At 37.7% G+C, this 20,059-nt stretch overlaps 1 long non-coding RNA gene and 1 pseudogene across 1 annotated transcript in view; one reads left to right on the top strand and one right to left on the bottom strand.

The window, feature by feature from the left end:
- Positions 1-6,665, top strand: part of LOC122323451 — a 20,430-nt gene extending 13,765 nt beyond the window's left edge. Inside the window, exon 2 of the long non-coding RNA XR_006247011.1 lies at positions 6,566-6,665. This is a non-coding gene — a long non-coding RNA (uncharacterized LOC122323451). The remainder of the gene's footprint in view (positions 1-6,565) is intronic.
- A 3,974-nt stretch (positions 6,666-10,639) lies between these two features.
- LOC122323819 lies at positions 10,640-12,729 on the bottom strand (annotated as a pseudogene).
- Between the last annotated feature and the right edge of the window lie 7,330 nt (positions 12,730-20,059).

Here is a 20,059-nt window from a genome sequence, read left to right as displayed (position 1 = left end):
AGATTAAATATATAATGCTAAGCCACAGATGTACTAATGGGGAAATCTCAATATTTTAAAACTGAGAAGAAAATCACCTGTCAATTTTGAGCAAATATAGAATTATTACAATTTAAAAATATTACTATTATAAAATTTTATTTAAAGTTATTTATTTTTAATAATGTAAATGTTGCTCTTAGTTCATATTAATCAGAACTTAAATACCAGTTGGTTCTGAAGACATTATTATTTGTTCAGTATTTTTGTTTAAAAAAAAAAAAAAAAAAAGAAAAATCATAAAAATATTTTTGTCACATTCTGGTAAATGAGACAGAGACGTGAGTTCAAACAAAAAGTTGAGAATTTTAATGATTCACATTCTGTGTAGGTAACAGGGTCTTCGTAGCGAAGTTCAAATCAGAAAGTCAAAAGTTCATTCCTTATCTGACCATATCCTATAACCGAGTTGTAACCTCACAGGCAGGTGAATCAGGAAGCAGAACATCAAGTGAGTAAGCTCGAGAACAGCCATAGACTGAATGTGAGTGTCTGTTTTATGCCAGTGACAGCAGGTGCGGGTGATCAGTATTCTCATGATTGTGAACGTGTCCAGGTGACGGATCGTAAGCGTGGGAAGTTAGGGCGTGACAATTTTACTTTAATTCGCTTGTGTGTTTAAAAACAACAAAGAAGCAATATGAAGTTTTAAAAGATCATTACTGTCTTCATTGGTTGTACTAAAATAAATGAACATGATTTAATGTTGGTGAACTGGATTACTTACCAAACAATCAACAGGCCATTATGCATTTTTCTTTATTATTATTATATTACTCGTGGGTTAATTCACAAGAGCATGTTTAAACTTAATTATTATACAATCAAATGAATAAAAAATACAGATCCTTAAGATGTCCTTTGTTTCACATCTTTCAATGATTGCTTCATCACTCATTCACAATCTAAAGGATGTTAAACTGATATACTTTAATACAGCATTGTTCAGAAATACATATAACATAATCTTTAGGGCAGATATGAGCCAGCTTGTTATTACTTAGCTGGTGAGATTATTTGTATTTTTTTATTTATTTATTTTAACAACAACACAAAAAAGGAATACACTTATACAAATAATCTCTTCCCAGCCCAACTTATTATAAAGAAAATAGAGGGGAAAAAAAAGAAAGAAAGGAAAAAAGGAAAGAAAGAAGAAAAAAGGAAATAATTTATAATAAAGTAAGAAAAGTCAACTTATTACAGTAAAAATTCTGTATCTATAACGCAGTTATGGTCTCAATGAAAGAAAGGAGAGGATTCCAAATTTGATTTTTGATTTTTTTGCAAATGTAAGAAAGACATCAAATCTTTCAACCAAGAGAGGTTGGGAGGGGGCATGTGTAACAGTATACGTCTTTTTGGCTATCAATGAGGCAAAGGCAATAATATCGGCATGGTGCTTCTTATATAAGCCAACAACAGGAGATATTCCAAAAAATTGTTGTTATTGGACAAGGTATCACAGAAACACTAAGAGCTTTTGACATTGTATCAAAAAAGAGGACCATTAAGAATTCAGACTAGGACAGGTGTAAAATGAATGAGTATGGTCTGCTGGAGACAACACGCATCTATTGCACCTATCATCTTCTGATAAACAGAGTTTTTAAAATTTTGCTTTTTAGTGAAATGGATTCTGTGAACAACTTTAAACTGAATGAGATTCGGAGCGAGCACAGACAGAGTTAATTTTGCAAAAACAGTGTCCTACAGCTCCTCATCAATTTCCTGTTCTAGCTCCATCTCCCAGGTTTGTTTGAGTGTAGAAAGAGGAGGAAGCTGTGAGGACCGAAGCAGGTCATAAATGGAGGAAATGCGGTTCAGAAATTTTGTGAAAAGAATATTTCTTCAATTAAAGGATTCTTTGGCTGCTGGGGAAAGTATCCAAATATTTTTGGCAAAATCACGCGTTTGAAAATAACAAAGTAAGTTTGATTTAGAGATTTTATAATTACTCAACAAATCGTTAAATGACCCAAATGTGTGATCAAAGAACAGATCCCGAACTGTATTAAACCCTTTTCACTTAACTGTGTGAAAGTAGAATCCAAACTAGAAGGGACAAAAAGATGATTACCACAGATAGGCGCCAAGAGATTATTTTTAAATTATTTTAATTAACATTCAGTGTGATGAATATACAGTAGTAAATCGAGAGGATTAATTGGGGCTTAATAATGGTTAAAATAAAAAGTTTTACAGCTTCACAGCTGTCATGGAGGCCAAAATTAGTTATAGACAACCAACATCACTTTTGTGCTAAACAAGAGGTAAAGTATTCTAACATGGGGGTCTGGTGGGATTGACTACCATTTGAGCTCTGTGTCTAGTGGCCAGTCAGTGAATTTTAGTTTAGTGCTGGGTACACACTACAAGATTATCAGGCTGATTTTAAACGATTTCCCCCTCTTCCGACAATCCTAGGTAATGTCTCAATTATCTTTGTGGATCTAAAGATTATCTCATCAGATTTTCCTGTGGTGTGATATGTGTTAAGAGTGACAGAATCTGCTCAGAAAAACAACGTGTCCTGGAAAACACATTTATTCTCAAGTCTCGAGAGATTTTGTGAGGACTCTGTCTTCGTCACATTGCTGCACCCCACACACTATAGGAGCAAAATAGTGAAATCTAGGACATTTTTCTCCTCATGTTTGCGGTCTCTCACATTTTGAAAGTCTTATAAGATTAAAAAAATCTTTTAGTATGTACCTTTAGTCACCTGTTGGAATTAAGAGAGAGATTGGAAGGTTGCCACCTCGTTATATAAACTGAGAAACATATAATCTGAAAACTATAAACCATTCCTATTTTGCTTCAGTTTAAGAGGTTAAAGGCAAGGCGACTTGAGTCACAGGTGGATTGTCTGTTTGTCATGCTAGGTGGGCACAGTTTCAACAACCAGGCACCTCAGCTACATCCTACCTCTTTGTCCATTTTCGATTATCTGATAATGATGAACGGTGATACGTTGCCAAAATGGTCACAGACACTATGTACATGTTTTATACAGTCTATGATAACACATTTTTGTATATTGTATGTATGTTGGATTCAGTGACTGCAGCGTCAGAAACTTGAAGCCCGAGGCAAGAAGCTGTAGGACCAGGGTATCTGTGAAAGGGTCCCTGTCTCCTAACTTCTGTGGTACTTATGAATCTGATGTCAGGAAACTTTAGTGCACAATTTCTCATTGATAAGTTCTCAGTTACCCATGGCAGAAAAAATTGGAGAGGCAATGTAAGGCAATAACAGGAACTTTTATTATTTCTTGAGTGACCCTGAGAGGATTCCTTGACCTCTCAAGAATCTTTTGTGTCCATGGCTGAGACCTCTGATGTTTCCGTGACATAGATCTGTGGGATCCGGGCAAGTAGCAGAGACCTCTAGGACCTTTGGGTTCCTCGATTATTATAATATGCCTGGACGGTGCATTACTTAACTAACCTAAATAAACTCTAAATAACTATTTACTACACTCATCCCTGACGAGTAGTTCAGCAAGGCGCTTAAACTACTGTCTCGGCCAAGGCGCCAGACGCAACCATGGCCTGCCAGCCCGCAAGGCGCTAGGACTGGAGGGATGAAGGGCTAACTTAAACCATTCGTGCAAGTGCATCTCATCCAGGTGAAGCCTCTGCTCTGGGTCACTCTTTAGGCAACCTCGAATAAAACGACAGCATTCTGTAAAGAAAGATGGAGAGAATTTTACACTTGTTATCCAAGTTGCAAAACTTGGAGAGACTTTTTTTAAAAGCCACTGTTTTCTCAGTTTTGCATTTGTTCTTTTGTACTAAAAGCTCACCGCCGGAGATGCCTGGCTCTTCCCACGCATCGGCATCCATCAAACCGATGTCGCTGCTGTCTGGGGAAAAGTCTGGTCATCATCCGAAACAGCAGCACCCCAGCGACCACACTGTGGCCTGCTTCCCGTCGCATCGCTCGCCTCTTCTCGATGTACTCCGGAGGGCAGTACCTTGCTGTCCCTGCAGGAAAACGTTTGTCACATGTGAAAGTCTGCTCTACCAATGGAACTTAATTTTAATGAAAAATTACACTATGACTGGGTTTTCTTCTTCTGAGAAAGCTGTTAGTTGTGAGTCCCATCTAAACAGAGTGCTCATTAAAATCCCAAACTACGTTCAAGAAATAATACATACCACTATAGGTGGTGTAGGAGGTCTTTTAAGGAGGTCTCCACAGCCAAAATCGATAAGTTTGACCTCTAGGGTCTCTACGTTGACCAGGATGTTTGGCATTTTGATGTCCCGATGGAAGATACTCTTGGAACAGCAAGCAGCAGCAGCATCGGTCACCTGTCGCATGAAATGACGGCCATCTCCTCGCTGAAGTGGCCATCGTAATGCATCCAAAAACTGAGCATGTCCATGCAATGCGAGGGCCGCTCTAGGACCATAATGTACTGGTCCGGTTGGTCCTCCCAGTCCAGTAGCTTTATGATGTGGGGACAGCTGGGGCCTTGATTGGCCATGAGAGTTAGGGCCACCTCCAGAGGAACTGGTCTGGGATGCTCAGGCTAGAAAAAATATATTTTTTTATAACTGTACACTGATACCCTGATACAGCATCTGTCGTCTCATTGAGGACATAAATATATAAACAACAAAAACTTAATAAAAACTTAATAAAATATTTTTATTACTGTGAAAAACTTCTGAAAGTTCTGATGTCTACTTACAAGGCTTAAGTACGGCTCGTTTCTCTGTCTTCACCGTGAACTTCACAGCCACTGGAAGGCCGTCTTCACGGCATGGTCCCTTCAAAAACGGAGCCGCATCCTCCTTCTCCCAACTTCTTGCCCATAGAATATTTCCAGCAAATGCGGTCTATTAAAACATAATAATTATTCATTATTAAAGATGAATACAGTGTACCTCAAGGTGGCATACCATACTTATTCATACTAAATTCTATATTTATTTCAATGACTTCAAATTGTTTGAGAAATATATGGAATATATGTGGTGTTTGAACAATGAAATATTTGATAAATAGAAGAAAACACAGCTGCAAAATGTAAAACACGCTGTCCTATAATAAACTCCGTGAGAAGAACGCTTGTGTTTGAACACAACCGTAAAGTCAGACTCGGTTCTCATTATCTTATCACAGTCCAGCTGTCTCTGCACACCTGGACTGTCCTGATCTTGAAGCTGGACGTCCTCCACTTGCTGGTCCTCAGCAGTGACAGCAGGGACAACAGCAGCACTGGAAAGGAAGCTCCTGATGATCGCCGTCCTCTACAGTAGTTACGACGCCCTGTAGAGAAGTCTGATCTAAAGCGAGGAACATCAACCAGAGCTTGTTTTAATAAACACCGATGAAATATTGCAGACTTGTATTAGTAATGGCAGGGTGAATACTTTTGACATCTTCAAAATATGGTTAATATGTTTTTTTGTGTGTGTAAAAGACATTCTTGATGTACAAAGCTTCTGGAGCATGTCAGTTACCATCAGTGCACCTCCTGGATGGGACCGTGTCCTGCTCCACCTCTCCCTGCTCCACCTGCTCATCCTGAGCACTGGTGGATTTCGGGTGGGGAAACAAGAGAAGAAAGCAGCAAACTTCCGAAACCACTTCTGTTTCTGCCTCTTCTTCTTGCTTTTTCTCTCCTTTCTCTCTTTCCGCCTCCTCGCCGTCAGGACGAGGATGGAGCTCCACCGAGCGGTCGGTGGGTGTCCTCTCACGTCCTCCATCCGCTTTCTTTTTACGGATACTCGCAACAAACGAAAAACTCCATCACAACTGTAAAACTGTGCCAACAACGTTAACTACACTGAACTCCTTACTCGCTACAAGCGGAGCAGGTGAGTTTCGCGCTTTATATAGAAGCACGTGACGTTCTAAATTATTTTATTACGCCATAAGGATTCATGTTCCGAGAATTCTGTAAGATTCCAAAAAAAAAAAAAAAAAAAAAAACTGTAAGATACCCACAAACATTAAACAGTGGTGTCTAATGATGAATGATGTAAAATTATATATATTAAATGCATATGCGCGCGCGTGTGTGTCTGTGTGTATAAATGTAACGTTTTTATTAATATGTTTTCCTTTAGAATATTCTTCTGTATTTTTACAGATCTCGGTTACAGGTGTGGCCTGATGAGACTTTGTATCTCATGTTATTAACAGAAAAAAGCAAGGGATTGTCAAGGAAAACAATAAATGTACAATATTGATTTCGATATAATAAAAAAAACCGAACATGACAATTGTACATTTCTCTCTTCAAATGCAGCCATAATTCTGTGTTCATGTGGAGACGGAGCTGTAGATTTTGGGTCTGTGGAGACTCCGCTGTTCTGTTACAATAGAATGGCTCATTCATTCAAAGCAAGCATGTCGAAAAGGGTCTGCAACATGGATTGAGCACACCGTCTGAGTAATACAGCATGTTTTGATAGAGACATCTGGGAATTTTTCGCAGTTTTGTGTACAGTGCATGTGGACCAGAGGCTCGGCCGTCCCCCAGATCTAGCGTCGTCCACGGATTCAGGTCGGGGTCCAGGTTTTGTGGCCAACGGTTCAGACATTCAACGCAACATTCCACCTCTTGGCACTCATCTTTTCTTGAAAAGAAAAAAAAGGAAAAGAAATCCAAAAAAATAAATGAATACAAGAGGGAAAAAAGTTGCTTTGAAGTATATTTGATTTTCTTCTCGTTCTAAAGAAAATGTTCTAAAAACGGATCCCGTTGGATGGTGCTGTACGAAGTGGACTGGACCGTGTTCATTCTCGTTGTGTTGTTCAATGCAGCAGACACTGGTTGAATGAGGAGCGAGGTCACAGTTTGTGGAGATGGGAAAATTGCCACACAATATGAATTTTTAATTGTTCCTTGTTTTGAGAGAATAAAATTCATTTACTAATCCCTGTGTTTGTCTGCCATCGTTCTCCAGCATAACATGCTACCAAAAAAAATTACTAAAACACCACTTAACATGCTGCAGAGCATCTAGACACCAGTGCTAAAACATACTAAAGACTTCAGTGGGACAAAAGAATCAAATCAAATCTAGAGGTAATTCAAAAGATTAAATATATAACGTTAAGCCACAGATGTACTAATGGGGAAATCTCAATATTTTAAACTGAGAAGAAAATCACCTGTCAATTTTGAGCAAATATAGAATTATTACAATTTAAAAATATTACTATTATAAAAATTTTATTTAAAGTTATTTATTTTTTAATAATGTAAATGTTGCCTAGTTCATATTAATCAGAACTTAAATACCAGTTGGTTCTGAAGACATTATTATTTGTTCAGTATTTTTGTTTAAAAAAAAAAAAAAAAAAGAAAAATCATAAAATATTTTTGTCACATTCTGGTAAATGAGACAGAGACGTAGTTCAAACAAAAGTTGAGAATTTTAATGATTCACATTCTGTGTAGGTAACAGGGTCTTCGTGTAAGCGAAGTTCAAATCAGAAAGTCAAAAGTTCATTCCTTATCTGACCATATCCTACACGAGTTGTAACTCACACAGGCAGGTGAATCAGGAAGCAGAACATCAAGTGAGTAAGCTCGAGAACAGCCATAGACTGAATGGTGAGTGTCTGTTTTATGCCAGTGACAGCAGGTGCGGGTGATCAGTATTCTCATGATTGTGAACGTGTCCAGGTGACGGGATCGGTAGGCGTGGGAAGTTAGGGCGTGACAATTTTACTTTAATTCGCTTGTGTGTTTAAAAACAACAAAGAAGCAATATGAAGTTTTAAAAGATCATTACTGTCTTCATTGGTTGTACTAAAATAAATGAACATGATTTAATGTTGGTGAACTGGATTACTTACCAAACAATCAACAGGCCATTATGCATTTTTCTTTATTATTATTATATTACTCGTGGGTTAATTCACAAGAGCATGTTTAAACTTAATTATTATACAATCAAATGAATAAAAAATACAGATCCTTAAGATTGCTTCATCACTCATTCACAATCTAAAGGATGTTAAACTGATATACTTTAATACAGCATTGTTCAGAAATACATATAACATAATCTTTAGGGCAGATATGAGCCAGCTTGTTATTACTTAGCTGGTGAGATTATTTGTATTTTTTATTTATTTATTTTTAACAACAACACAAAAAAAGGAATACACTTATACAAATAATCTCTTCCCAGCCCAACTTATTATAAAGAAAATAGAGGGGGAAAAAAAGAAAGAAAGGAAAAAGGAAAGAAAGAAGAAAAAAAGGAAATAATTTATAATAAAGTAAGAAAAGTCAATTTATTACAGTAAAAATTCTGTATCTATAACGCAGTTATGGTCTCAATGAAAGAAAGGAGAGGATTCCAAATTTGATTTTTGATTTTTTTGCAAATGTAAGAAAGACATCAAATCTTTCAACCAAGAGAGGTTGGGAGGGGGGCATGTGTAACAGTATACGTCTTTTGGCTATCAATGAGGCAAAGGCAATAATATCGGCATGGTGCTTCTTATATAAGCCAACAACAGGAGATATTCCAAAAATTGTTGTTATTGGACAAGGTATCACAGAAACACTAAGAGCTTTTGACATTGTATCAAAAAAAGAGGACCATTAAGAATTCAGACTAGGACAGGTGTAAAATGAATGAGTATGGTCTGCTGGAGACAACACGCATCTATTGCACCTATCATCTTCTGATAAACAGAGTTTTTAAAATTTTGCTTTAGTGAAATGGATTCTGTGAACAACTTTAAACTGAATGAGATTCGAGCGAGCACAGACAGAGTTAATTTTGGCAAAAACAGTGTCCCACAGCTCCTCATCAATTTCCTGTTCTAGCTCCATCTCCCAGGTTTGTTTGAGTGTAGAAAGAGGAGGAAGCTGTGAGGACCGAAGCAGGTCATAAATGGAGGAAATGCGGTTCAGAAATTTTGGTAGCAAGAATATTTCTTCAATTAAAGGATTCTTTGGCTGCTGGGGGAAAGTATCCAAATATTTTTTGGCAAAATCACGCGTTTGAAAATAACAAAGTAAGTTTGATTTAGAGATTTTATAATTACTCAACAAATCGTTAAATGACCCAAATGTGTGATCAAAGAACAGATCCCGGAACTGTATTAAACCCTTTTCACTTAACTGTGTGAAAGTAGAATCCAAACTAGAAGGGACAAAAAGATGATTACCACAGATAGGCGCCAAGAGATTATTTTTAAATTATTTTAATTAACATTCAGTGTGATGAATATACAGTAGTAAATCGAGAGGATTAATTGGGGCTTAATAATGGTTAAAATAAAAGTTTTACAGCTTCACAGCTGTCATGGAGGCCAAAATTAGTTATAGACAACCAACATCACTTTTTGTGCTAAACAAGAGGTAAAGTATTCTAACATGGGGGTCTATGGGATTGACTACCATTTGGAGCCTGTGTCTAGTGGCCAGTCAGTGAATTTTAGTTTAGTGCTGGGTACACACTACAAGATTATCAGGCTGATTTTAAACGATTTCCCCTCTTCCGACAATCCTAGGTAATGTCTCAATTATCTTTGTGGATCTAAAGATTATCTCATCAGATTTTCCTGTGGTGTGATATGTGTTAAGAGTGACTGAATCTGCTCGGAAAAACAACGTGTCCTGGAAAACACATTTATTCTCAAGTCTCGAGAGATTTTGTGAGGACTCTGTCTTCGTCACATTGCTGCACCCCACACACTATAGGAGCAAAATAGTGAAATCTAGGACATTTTTCTCCTCATGTTTGTCATCACATTTTGAAAGTCTTATAAGATTAAAAAAATCTTTTAGTATGTACTTTAGTCACCTGTTGGAATTAAGAGCAGGTTGCCTCCTGTTTATATAAACTGAGAAACATATAATCTGAAAACTATAAACCATTCCTACGACTTGAGTCACAGGTGGATTGTCTGTTTGTCATGGTAGGTGGGCACAGTTTCAACAACCAGGCACCTCAACTACATCCTACCTCTTTGTCCATTTTGATTATCTGATAATGATGAACAGTGATACGTTGCCAAGATGGTCACAGACACTATGTACATGTTTTATACAGTCTATGATAACACATTTTTGTATATTGTATGTATGTTGGATTCAGTGGTTGCAGCGTCAGAAACTTGAAGCCCGAGGCAAGAAGCTGTAGGACCAGGGTATCTGTGAAAGGGTCCCTGTCTCCTAACTTCTGTGGTACTTATGAATCTGATGTCAGGAAACTTTAGTGCACAATTTCTCATTGATAAGTTCTCAGTTACCCATGGCAGAAAAAATTGGAGAGGCAATGTAAGCAGCAATAACAGGAACTTTTATTATTTCTTGAGTGACCCTGAGAGGATTCCTTGACCCCAAGAATCTTTGTGTCCATGGCTGAGACCTCTGATGTTTCCGTGACATAGATCTGTGGGATCCGGGCACCAGTAGCAGAGACCTCTAGGGACCTTTGGGTTCCTCGATTATTAATAATATGCCTGGACGGTGCATTACTTAACTAACCTAAATAAACTCTTAACTATTTACTACACTCATCCCTGACGAGTAGTTCAGCAAGGCGCTTAAACTACTGTCTCGGGCCAAGGCGCCAGACGCAACCATGGCCTGCCAGCCCGCAAGGCGCTAGGACTGGAGGGATGAAGGGGCTAACTTAAACCATTCGTGTAAGTGCATCTCATCCAGGTGAAGCCTCTGCTCTGGGTCACTCTTTAGGCAACCTCGAATAAAACGACAGCATTCTGTAAAGAAAGATGGAGAGAATTTTACACTTGCTCTCTAAGTTGCAAAACTTGGAGAGACTTTTTTTTAAAAGCCACTGTTTTCTCAGTTTTGCATTTGTTCTTTTGTACTAAAGTTCTCACCGTCGGAGATGCCTGGCTCTTCCCACGCATCGGCATCCATCAAACCGATGTCGCTGCTGTCTGGGAAAAGTCTGGTCATCATCCAAACAGCAGCACACCCCAGCGACCACACTGTGGCCTGCTTCCCGTCGTACTCGCCCTTCTCGATGTACTCCGGAGGGCAGTACCTTGCTGTCCCTGCAGGAAAACGTTTGTCACATGTGAAAGTCTGCTCTACCAATGGAACTTAATTTTAATGACAAATTACACTATGACTGGGTTTTTTCTTCTGAGAAAGCTGTTAGTTGTGAGTCCCATCTAAACAGAGTGCTCATTAAAATCCCAAACTACGTTCAAGAAATAATACATACCACTATAGGTGGTGTAGGAGGTCTTTTTAAGGAGGTCTCCACAGCCAAAATCGATAAGTTTGACCTCTAGGGTCTCTACGTTGACCAGGATGTTTGGCATTTTGATGTCCCGATGGAAGACACTCTTGGAACAGCAAGCAGCAGCAGCATCGGTCACCTGCCGCATGAAATGACGTGCCATCTCCTCGCTGAAGTGGCCATCGTAATGCGCCCAAAAACTCAGCATGTCCATGCAATGCGAGGGCCGCTCTAGGACCATAATGTACTGGTCCGGTTGGTCCTCCCAGTCCAGTAGCTTTATGATGTGGGGACAGCTGGGGCCTTGATTGGCCATGAGAGTTAAGGCCACCTCCAGAGGAACTGGTCTGGGATGCTCAGGCTAGAAAAATATTTTTTTTTATGACTGTACACTGATACCCTGATACAGCATCTGTCGTCTCATTGAGGACATAAATATATAAACAACAAAAACTTAATAAAAACTTAATAAAATATTTTTATTACTGTGAAAAACTTCTGAAAGTTCTGATGTCTACTTACAAGGCTTAAGTACGGCTCGTTCTCTGTCTTCACCGTGAACTTCACAGCCACTGGAAGGCCGTCTTCACGGCGGGTCCCTTCAAAAACGGAGCCGCATCCTCCTTCTCCCAACTTCTTGCCCATAGAATATTTCCAGCAAATGCGGTCTATTAAAACATAATAATTATTCATTATTAAAGATGAATACAGTGTACCTGAAGGTGGCATACCATACTTATTCATACTAAATTCTATATTTATTTCAATGACTTCAAATTGTTTGATAAATATATGAAATATTTTGAACACAACCGTAAAGTCAGACTCGGTTCTCATTATCTTATCACAGTCCAGCTGTCTCTGCACACCTGGACTGTCCTGATCTTGAAGCTGGACGTCCTCCACTTGCTGGTCCTCAGCAGTGACAGCAGGGACAACAGCAGCACTGAAAGGAAGCTCCTGATGATCACCGTCCTCTACAGTAGTTACGACGTCCTGTAGAGAAGTCTGATCTAAAGCGAGGAACATCAACCAGAGCTTGTTTTAATAAACACAGATGAAATATTGCAGACTTGTATTAGTAATAGCAGGGTGAATACTTTTGACATCTTCAAAATATGGTTAATATGTTTTTTTGTGTGTGTAAATGACATTCTTGATGTACAAAGCTTCTGGAGCATGTCAGTTACCATCAGTGCACCTCCTGGATGGGACCGTGTCCTGCTCCACCTCTCCCTGCTCCACCTGCTCATCCTGAGCACTGGTGGATTTCGGTGGGGAAACAAGAGAAGAAAGCAGCAAACTTCCGAAACCACTTCTGTTTCTGCCTCTTCTTCTTGCTTTTCTCTCCCTTTCTCTCTTTCCCGCCTCCCTCGCCGTCAGGACGAGGATGGAGCTCCACCGAGCGGTCGGTGGGTGTCCTCTCACGTCCTCCATCCGCTTTCTTTTTACGGGATACTCGCAACAAACGAAAAAACTCCATCACCAACTGTAAAAACTGCTCCAACAACGTTAACTACACTGAACTCCTTACTCGCTACAAGCGGAGCAGGTGAGTTCGCGCTTTATATAGAAGCACGTGACGTTCTAAATTATTTTATTACGCCATAAGGATTCATGATCCGAGAATTCTGTAAGATTCCAAAAAAAAAAAAAAAAAAACACTGTAAGATACCCACAAACATTAAAACAGTGGTGTCTAATGATGAATGAAAAAAATATATACATATTATATGCGCGCGAGCGCGTGTGTGTGTATAAATGTAGCGTTTTTATTAATATGTTTTCCTTTAGAATATTCTTCTGTATTTTTACAGATCTCGGTTACAGGTGTGGCCTGATGAGACTTTGTATCTCATGTTATTAACAGAAAAAGCAAAGGGATTGTCAAGGAAAACAATAAATGTACAATATTGATTTCGATATAAAAAAACCCGAACATGACAATTGTACATTTCTCTCTTCAAATGCAGCCATAATTCTGTGTTCATGTGGAGACGGAGCTGTAGATTTTGGGTCTGTGGAGACTCCGCTGTTCTGTTACAATAGAATGGCTCATTCATTCAAAGCAAGCATGTCGAAAAGGGTCTGCAACATGGATTGAGCACACCGTCTGAGTAATACAGCATGTTTTGATAGAGACATCTGGGAATTTTTCGCAGTTTTGTGTACAGTGCATGTGGACCAGAGGCTCGGCCGTCCCCCAGATCTAGCGTCGTCCACGGATTCAGGTCGGGGTCCAGGTTTTGTGGCCAACGGTTCAGACATTCAACGCAACATTCCACCTCTTGGCACTCATCTTTTCTTGAAAAGAAAAAAAAGGAAAAGAAAAAATCAAAACAGGCAAAAAAATCCAAAAAAATTAATAAATACAAGAGGGAAAAAGTTAAGAAAATTTATATTTATTCAAGTTTGACTTGAAAAAAGGTTGCAAGTATATTTGATTTTCTTCTCGTTCTAAAGAAAATGTTCTAAAAACGGATCCCGTTGGATGGTGCTGTACGAAGTGGACTGGACCGTGTTCATTCTCGTTGTGTTGTTCAATGCAGCAGACACTGGTTGAATGAGGAGCGAGGTCACAGTTTGTGGAGATGGGAAAATTGCCACACAATATGAATTTTTAATTGTTTCTTGTTTTGAGAAAATAAAATTCATTTACTAATCCCTGTGTTTGTCTGCCATCGTTCTCCAGCATAACATGCTACCAAAAAAACCACTAAAACACCACTTAACATGCAGCAGAGCATCTAGACACCAGTGCTAAAACATACTAAAGACTTCAGTGGGACAAAAGAATCAAATCAAATCTAGAGGTAATTCAAAAGATTAAATATATAACGTTAAGCCACAGATGTACTAATTGGGGAAATCTCTATATAAAATATGTTAAGTGGTAATTAAGTGTAACAAATCATGTAAAAATCAAACACATCACCTCCATATTTTTAATTTATTCTTCAGGCTTCTACTGTAAATTAAACTGTATTTTGTACGTTATGTTGACAGACAAAAGTTACATTCAGGTGCAAAGAAAGTAACTGAGATATGTATTTTTTAACTTAAAAATATAAAAAAAAATTGTTGCTTACATTTATATTAATCAGAACTTCAGTAGCAGTTGGTTCTGAAGACATTATTATTTATTCAGTATTTTTGCACGCAGAGAACGTCCAAATCAAATTAAAAACAATAATTTAATTAATGTTCAACTAATAAAACTACCTATAATACAAATAAGCAAACGATAAAACTTGGCTCGCTGAATATTAGATCACTTTCCACAAAAGCACTTTATATATATGATTTGATCAAAGATCAGAACCTAGATTCACTCTGTTTGACAGAAACCTGACTAAAACCAGATGAATACATTACTCTAAATGAATCTACCCCCCAAGATTATTACTATTAAATGAGCCACGTTTAAAAGGTAAGGGGGGTGTTGCTACAATTTATAACAATATTCTTAGTACTTCTCAGAGGGCAGGCTTTAAGTATAACTCATTTGAAGATTTGGTGCTGCATATCATATTATCTATAGAATCATGTGCTAGTGATAAATCCTCTGTCATGTTTGTACTGGCTACTGTATACAGGCCACCAGGACACAGCACAGATTTCATTAAAGAATTTGCTGATTTTCTAACCGAGTTAGTACTAATTGCAGATAAAGTCTTAATATCCATGTTGATAATGAAAAATCTACTTTGATAATCAGATTTCTTAGACATTCTGAAGTCTGTTGGGGTTAGACAACACGTCTCTGGACCAACTCATTGTCGAAATCATACTCTAGATCTAATACTGTCACATGGAATGGATGTTAAAATGGTGGAAGTTCTGCAGCAAAGTGATGACATTTCAGATCACTATCTAGTCTTGTGTGAACTCTGTATAGTTAAACCTGTAAACTCTGCACCTTATTACAAGTATGGTAGAACCATCACTTATACCACAAAAGAAAGCTTTCTAAGTAATCTTCCTGACTTATCTCAATGCACTCTCTTTTTTCTAGCACTCTAGATACAGTTGCTGTTTTGCACTTAAAAAAGATGAAAGAAAACAATCTGACTCCATGGTGTAATGAAAACACACGCACCCTAAAGAGAGCAGCCCGGAAGATGGAGCGCAGGTGTAAATTAGAAGTATTTCATATTGCCTGGCGGGAGAGTATCCTGTCATACAGAAAAGCATTAAAAACTGATTATTTTTCATCTCTTTTAGAAGAAAACAAACACAACCCCCGGTATTTATTCAATACAGTGACTAAATTAACAAAAATAAAACGTCAACAGGTGCTAACATTCCCCATGAGTGTAGTAGTAATGACTTCATGAATTTCTTTACTTCTAAGATTGGTACCATCAGAGATAAAATTGTAACTATGCAGCTGTCAGCTACAGTTTCACATCAGTTAGTGAACTATAGATCCCCTGAGGAAAAATTACACTCATTCTCTATTATAGGAGTAAATCACTTGTTAAATCATCTAAACCAACAACATGTATGTTAGACCCTATTCCATCTAAACTATTAAAAGATTTGCTTCCAGAAGTCATAGATCCTATTTTGAACATTATTAATTCATCATTGTCGTTAGGATATGTTCCCAAAACCTTCAAACTGGCTGTAATTAAGCCTCTTATTAAGAAACCACATCTTGATCCCAAAGACTTAATAAATTACAGACCAATCTCTAATCTCCCTTTTCTGTCAAAGATACTAGAAAAGGTAGTATCCTCACAACTGTATTCCCTTTTAAAAAAAAAAAAATGGTATCTGCGAGGATTTCCAATCATCTTATCATCTTATCTTCAATCAATTTATCTTAGGATGGTTTAAATCATATCTATCTGACCGCCATCAGTTTGTGGCACTAAATGAGGAGGTATCATATCTCTCACAAGTGAAACATGGAGTTCCTCAAGGTTCAGTGCTAGGACCGTTACTTTTCAACCTATACATGTTACCTCTGGGAGACATTATCAGGAGACATGGTGTTAGCTTTCACTGCTATGCTGATGATACTCAGCTCTATATTTCAGCGCAGCCTGGTGATACACAACAAATTTAACAGAATGCATAGTCGATATAAAAAACTGGATGATGAGTAACTTCCTAATGCTAAAATCTAAAAAACAGAGGTGCTAATAATTAGACCTAAAAACCCCACATATAATAATCTAGAACACAGGCTAACACTTGATGGCTGGTCTGTTAATTCTTCATCATCAGTTAGGAACCTAGGTGTGCTGCTTGACAGCAATCTTTCCTTCGAAAACCATGTTTCCAGCATCTATAAAACTGCGTTTTTACATCTTAAAATTATATCTAAATTACGACCTATGCTTTCAACCTCTAATGCAGAAATATTAATTCATGCGTTTATAACCTCGAGGTTAAATTATTGTAATGCTTTATTGGGTGGTTGTTCTGCACGCTTGATAAACAAACTTCAGCTAGTTCAAAACGCAGCAGCTAGAGTCCTTACTAGAACTAGGAAGTATGATCATATTAGACCGGTTCTGTCAACACTGCACTGGCTCCCTATCAAACATTGGATAGATTTTAAAATCTTATTAATTACCTATAAAGCCCTGAATGGTTTAGCTCCTCAATACTTGAGTGAGCTCTTATCACATTATAGTCCTGCCCGTCCGCTGCGTTCTCAAAACTCTGGCCTTTTGATAATACCTAGAATATCAAAATCGACTCATGGGCGGCAGATCCTTTCCTATCTAGCACCTAAACTCTGGAACAATCTCCCTAACTCTGTTCGGGAAGCAGACACACTCTGCCAGTTTAAATCTAGATTAAAGACACATCTTTTTAACTTAGCCTACACATAACACACCAACACACTTTTTATTATTAAATCCGTTAAAGGATTTTTAGACTGCATTAATTATATCAGCTGGAACTGGGAACATTACCCCTAAAATACGATGTACTTGTGACATCGTAAAAAGAATGGCATCTACGCTAATATTAATCCCGTTTCTTTCTTAATCTGTTTCACAGTTTGTATCCAGACTAGATGGTGGATCAGCACCCAGAGATTATGTTCATCAGAGACCAGAACACCTAGATGCGCACCGTGGACAGATTTTCTCACTTCATGGATGGGGTTTTGGTTCTTTCCTCTGGCTTGCTTTGTTGGGGACACGTAACTTCTAGTGATTATCGTCGAATTGATTAAAGAGATCGTCTCTGCATTTAATAACAAATTGTTCAATCTCGTCATTATACATCCCTATCATTGTGTTCTCCAACTTTATACTGTACAGTGCCTTGATTCAACCTATGTTGTTAAAAGCGCTATATAAATAAAAATGATTGATTCATTTATTGATTGATGTACTAACGGGGAAATCTCTATATAAAATGTTAAGTGGTAATTAAGTGTAACAAATCATTTAAAAATCAAACACATCACCTCCATATTTTAAACTGAGAAGAAAATCACCTGTCAATTTTGAGCAAATGAAGAATAAATTCATACTAGCATACACATGTAGCACATCTTTTATTCTTTTTGGAATGTTTCCTGGACCTCTGCAGGCTTCTTGTAAATTAAACTGTATATTGTTTGTTATGTTGACAGACAAAAGTTACATTCAGGTGCAAAGAAGATATGTATTTTTTAATAACGTAACTTAAAAATATAAATAAAAATTGTTGCTTACGTTCATATTAACCAGAACTTAACAGTTGGTTCTGAAGACATTATTATTTGTTCAATATTTTTGTAAAAAAAAAAAAATCATAAAACAATAAGAATATTTTACTTTAATTTGCTTTTGTGTTTATAAACAACAAAGAAGCAATATGAAGTTTTAAAAGATCATTGCTGTCTTCATTGGTTGTACTAAAATAAATTAACATGATTTAATGAATTAACTGAACTGGATTACTTACCAAGCAATCAACAGGCCATTATGCATTTTTCTTTATTATTATTATATTACTCGTGGGTTAATCCACAAGAGCATGTTTAAACTTAATTATTATACAATCAAATGAATAAAAAGTACAAATCCTTAAGATGTCCTTTGTTTCACATCTTTCAATGATTGCTTCATCCCTCATTCACAATCTAACGGATGTTAAACTGATATACTTTAATACAGCATTGTTCAGAAATACATATAACATAATCTTTAAGGCAGATATGAGCCAGCTTGTTTTAAGTTGTTTTTCAGATGTTACTTACCTGTTATTACTTACCTGGTGAGATTATTTTTTTATTATTTTAATTAACATTCAGTGTGATGAATATACAGTAGTAAATCGAGAGGGTTAATTGGGGCTTAATAATGGTTTAAAAAAAGGTTTGCCCCCTTCACAGCTGTCATGGAGGCCAAAATTAGTTATAGACAACCAACATCACTTTTTGTGCTAAACAAGAGGTAAAGTATTCTAACATGGGGTCTATGGGATTGACTACCATTTGGAGCCTGTGTCTAGTGGCCAGTCAGTGAATTTTAGTTTAGTGCTGGGTACTGTCACATTCTCTGGAATTTGTTATTGTTTTTGTCGTGTGCCATGTGTTCCGTCTGACCTAATTTAGTTTATTGTCTTTAGCTGTGTGTGATTAATTTAGTGATTTACCTGGTGTATTTAAGTCCTGTGGTTTCAGTTCTGTTTGTCCGATCTCGTCTTTATTTGCGTGTGATTTTGTCCGATCTGCCTGCCTGTCTGTATTTATATTGTTTTTCATCTCTGAGTACATTAAAACGCTTTATTTTCATTTACACTCGTTGTGTGCTCTCCTGCTTATCACACACCTGACAGGTACACACCACAAGATTATCAGGCTGATTTTAAACGATTTCCCCCTCTTCCGACAATCCTAGGTAATGTCTCAATTATCTTTGTGGATCTAAAGATTATCTCATCAGATTTTCCTGTGGTGTGATATGTGTTAAGAGTGACTGAATCTGCTCGGAAAAACAATGTGTCCTGGAAAACACATTTATTCTCAAGTCTCGAGAGATTTTGTGAGGACTCTGTCTTCATCACATTGCTGCACCCACACACTATATAGTGAAAATAGTGAAATCTAGGACATTTTTCTCCTCATGTTTGCGGTCTCTCACATTTTGAAAGTCTTATAAGATTAAAAAAATCTTTTAGTATGTAACTTTAGTCACCTGTTTGAATTAAGAGAGAGACTGGAAGGCTGCCTCCTGGTTATATAAACTGAGAAACATACAATCTGAAAACTATAAACCATTCCTATTTTGCTTCAGTTAAAGGCAAAGCGACTTGAGTCACAGGTGGATTGTATGTTTGTCATGGTAGGTGGGCACAGTTTCAACGACCAGGCACCTCAACTCCATTCTACCTCTTTGTCCATTTTCTATTATCTGATAATGATGAACGGTGATACGTTGCCAAAATGGTCACAGACACTATGTACATGTTTTATACAGTCTATGATAACACATTTTTGTATATTGTGTGTATGTTGGATTCAGTGGTTGCAGTGTCAGAATCTTGAAGCCCGAGGCAAGAAGCTGTAGGACCAGGGTATCTTTGAAAGGGTCCCTGTCTCCTAACCTCTGTGGTACTTATGACTCTGATGTCAGGAAACTTTAGTGGACAATCTCTCATTGATAAGATCTTTGGGACCCAGTTACCCATGGCAGAAAAAATTGGAGAGGCAATGTAAGCAGCAATAACAGGAACTTTTATTATTTCTGGAGTGACCCTGAAAGGATTCATCCCTGACGAGTAGTTCAGCAAGGCGCTTAAACTACTGTCTCGGGCCAAGGCGCCAGGCGCAACCATGGCCTGCCAGCCCGCAAGCG

Source organism: Puntigrus tetrazona, chromosome 19 (genome assembly GCF_018831695.1).
Source record: "Puntigrus tetrazona isolate hp1 chromosome 19, ASM1883169v1, whole genome shotgun sequence".
Lineage (NCBI taxonomy): Eukaryota > Metazoa > Chordata > Actinopteri > Cypriniformes > Cyprinidae > Puntigrus > Puntigrus tetrazona.
This window is presented reverse-complemented; position numbering and strand designations above follow the sequence as displayed.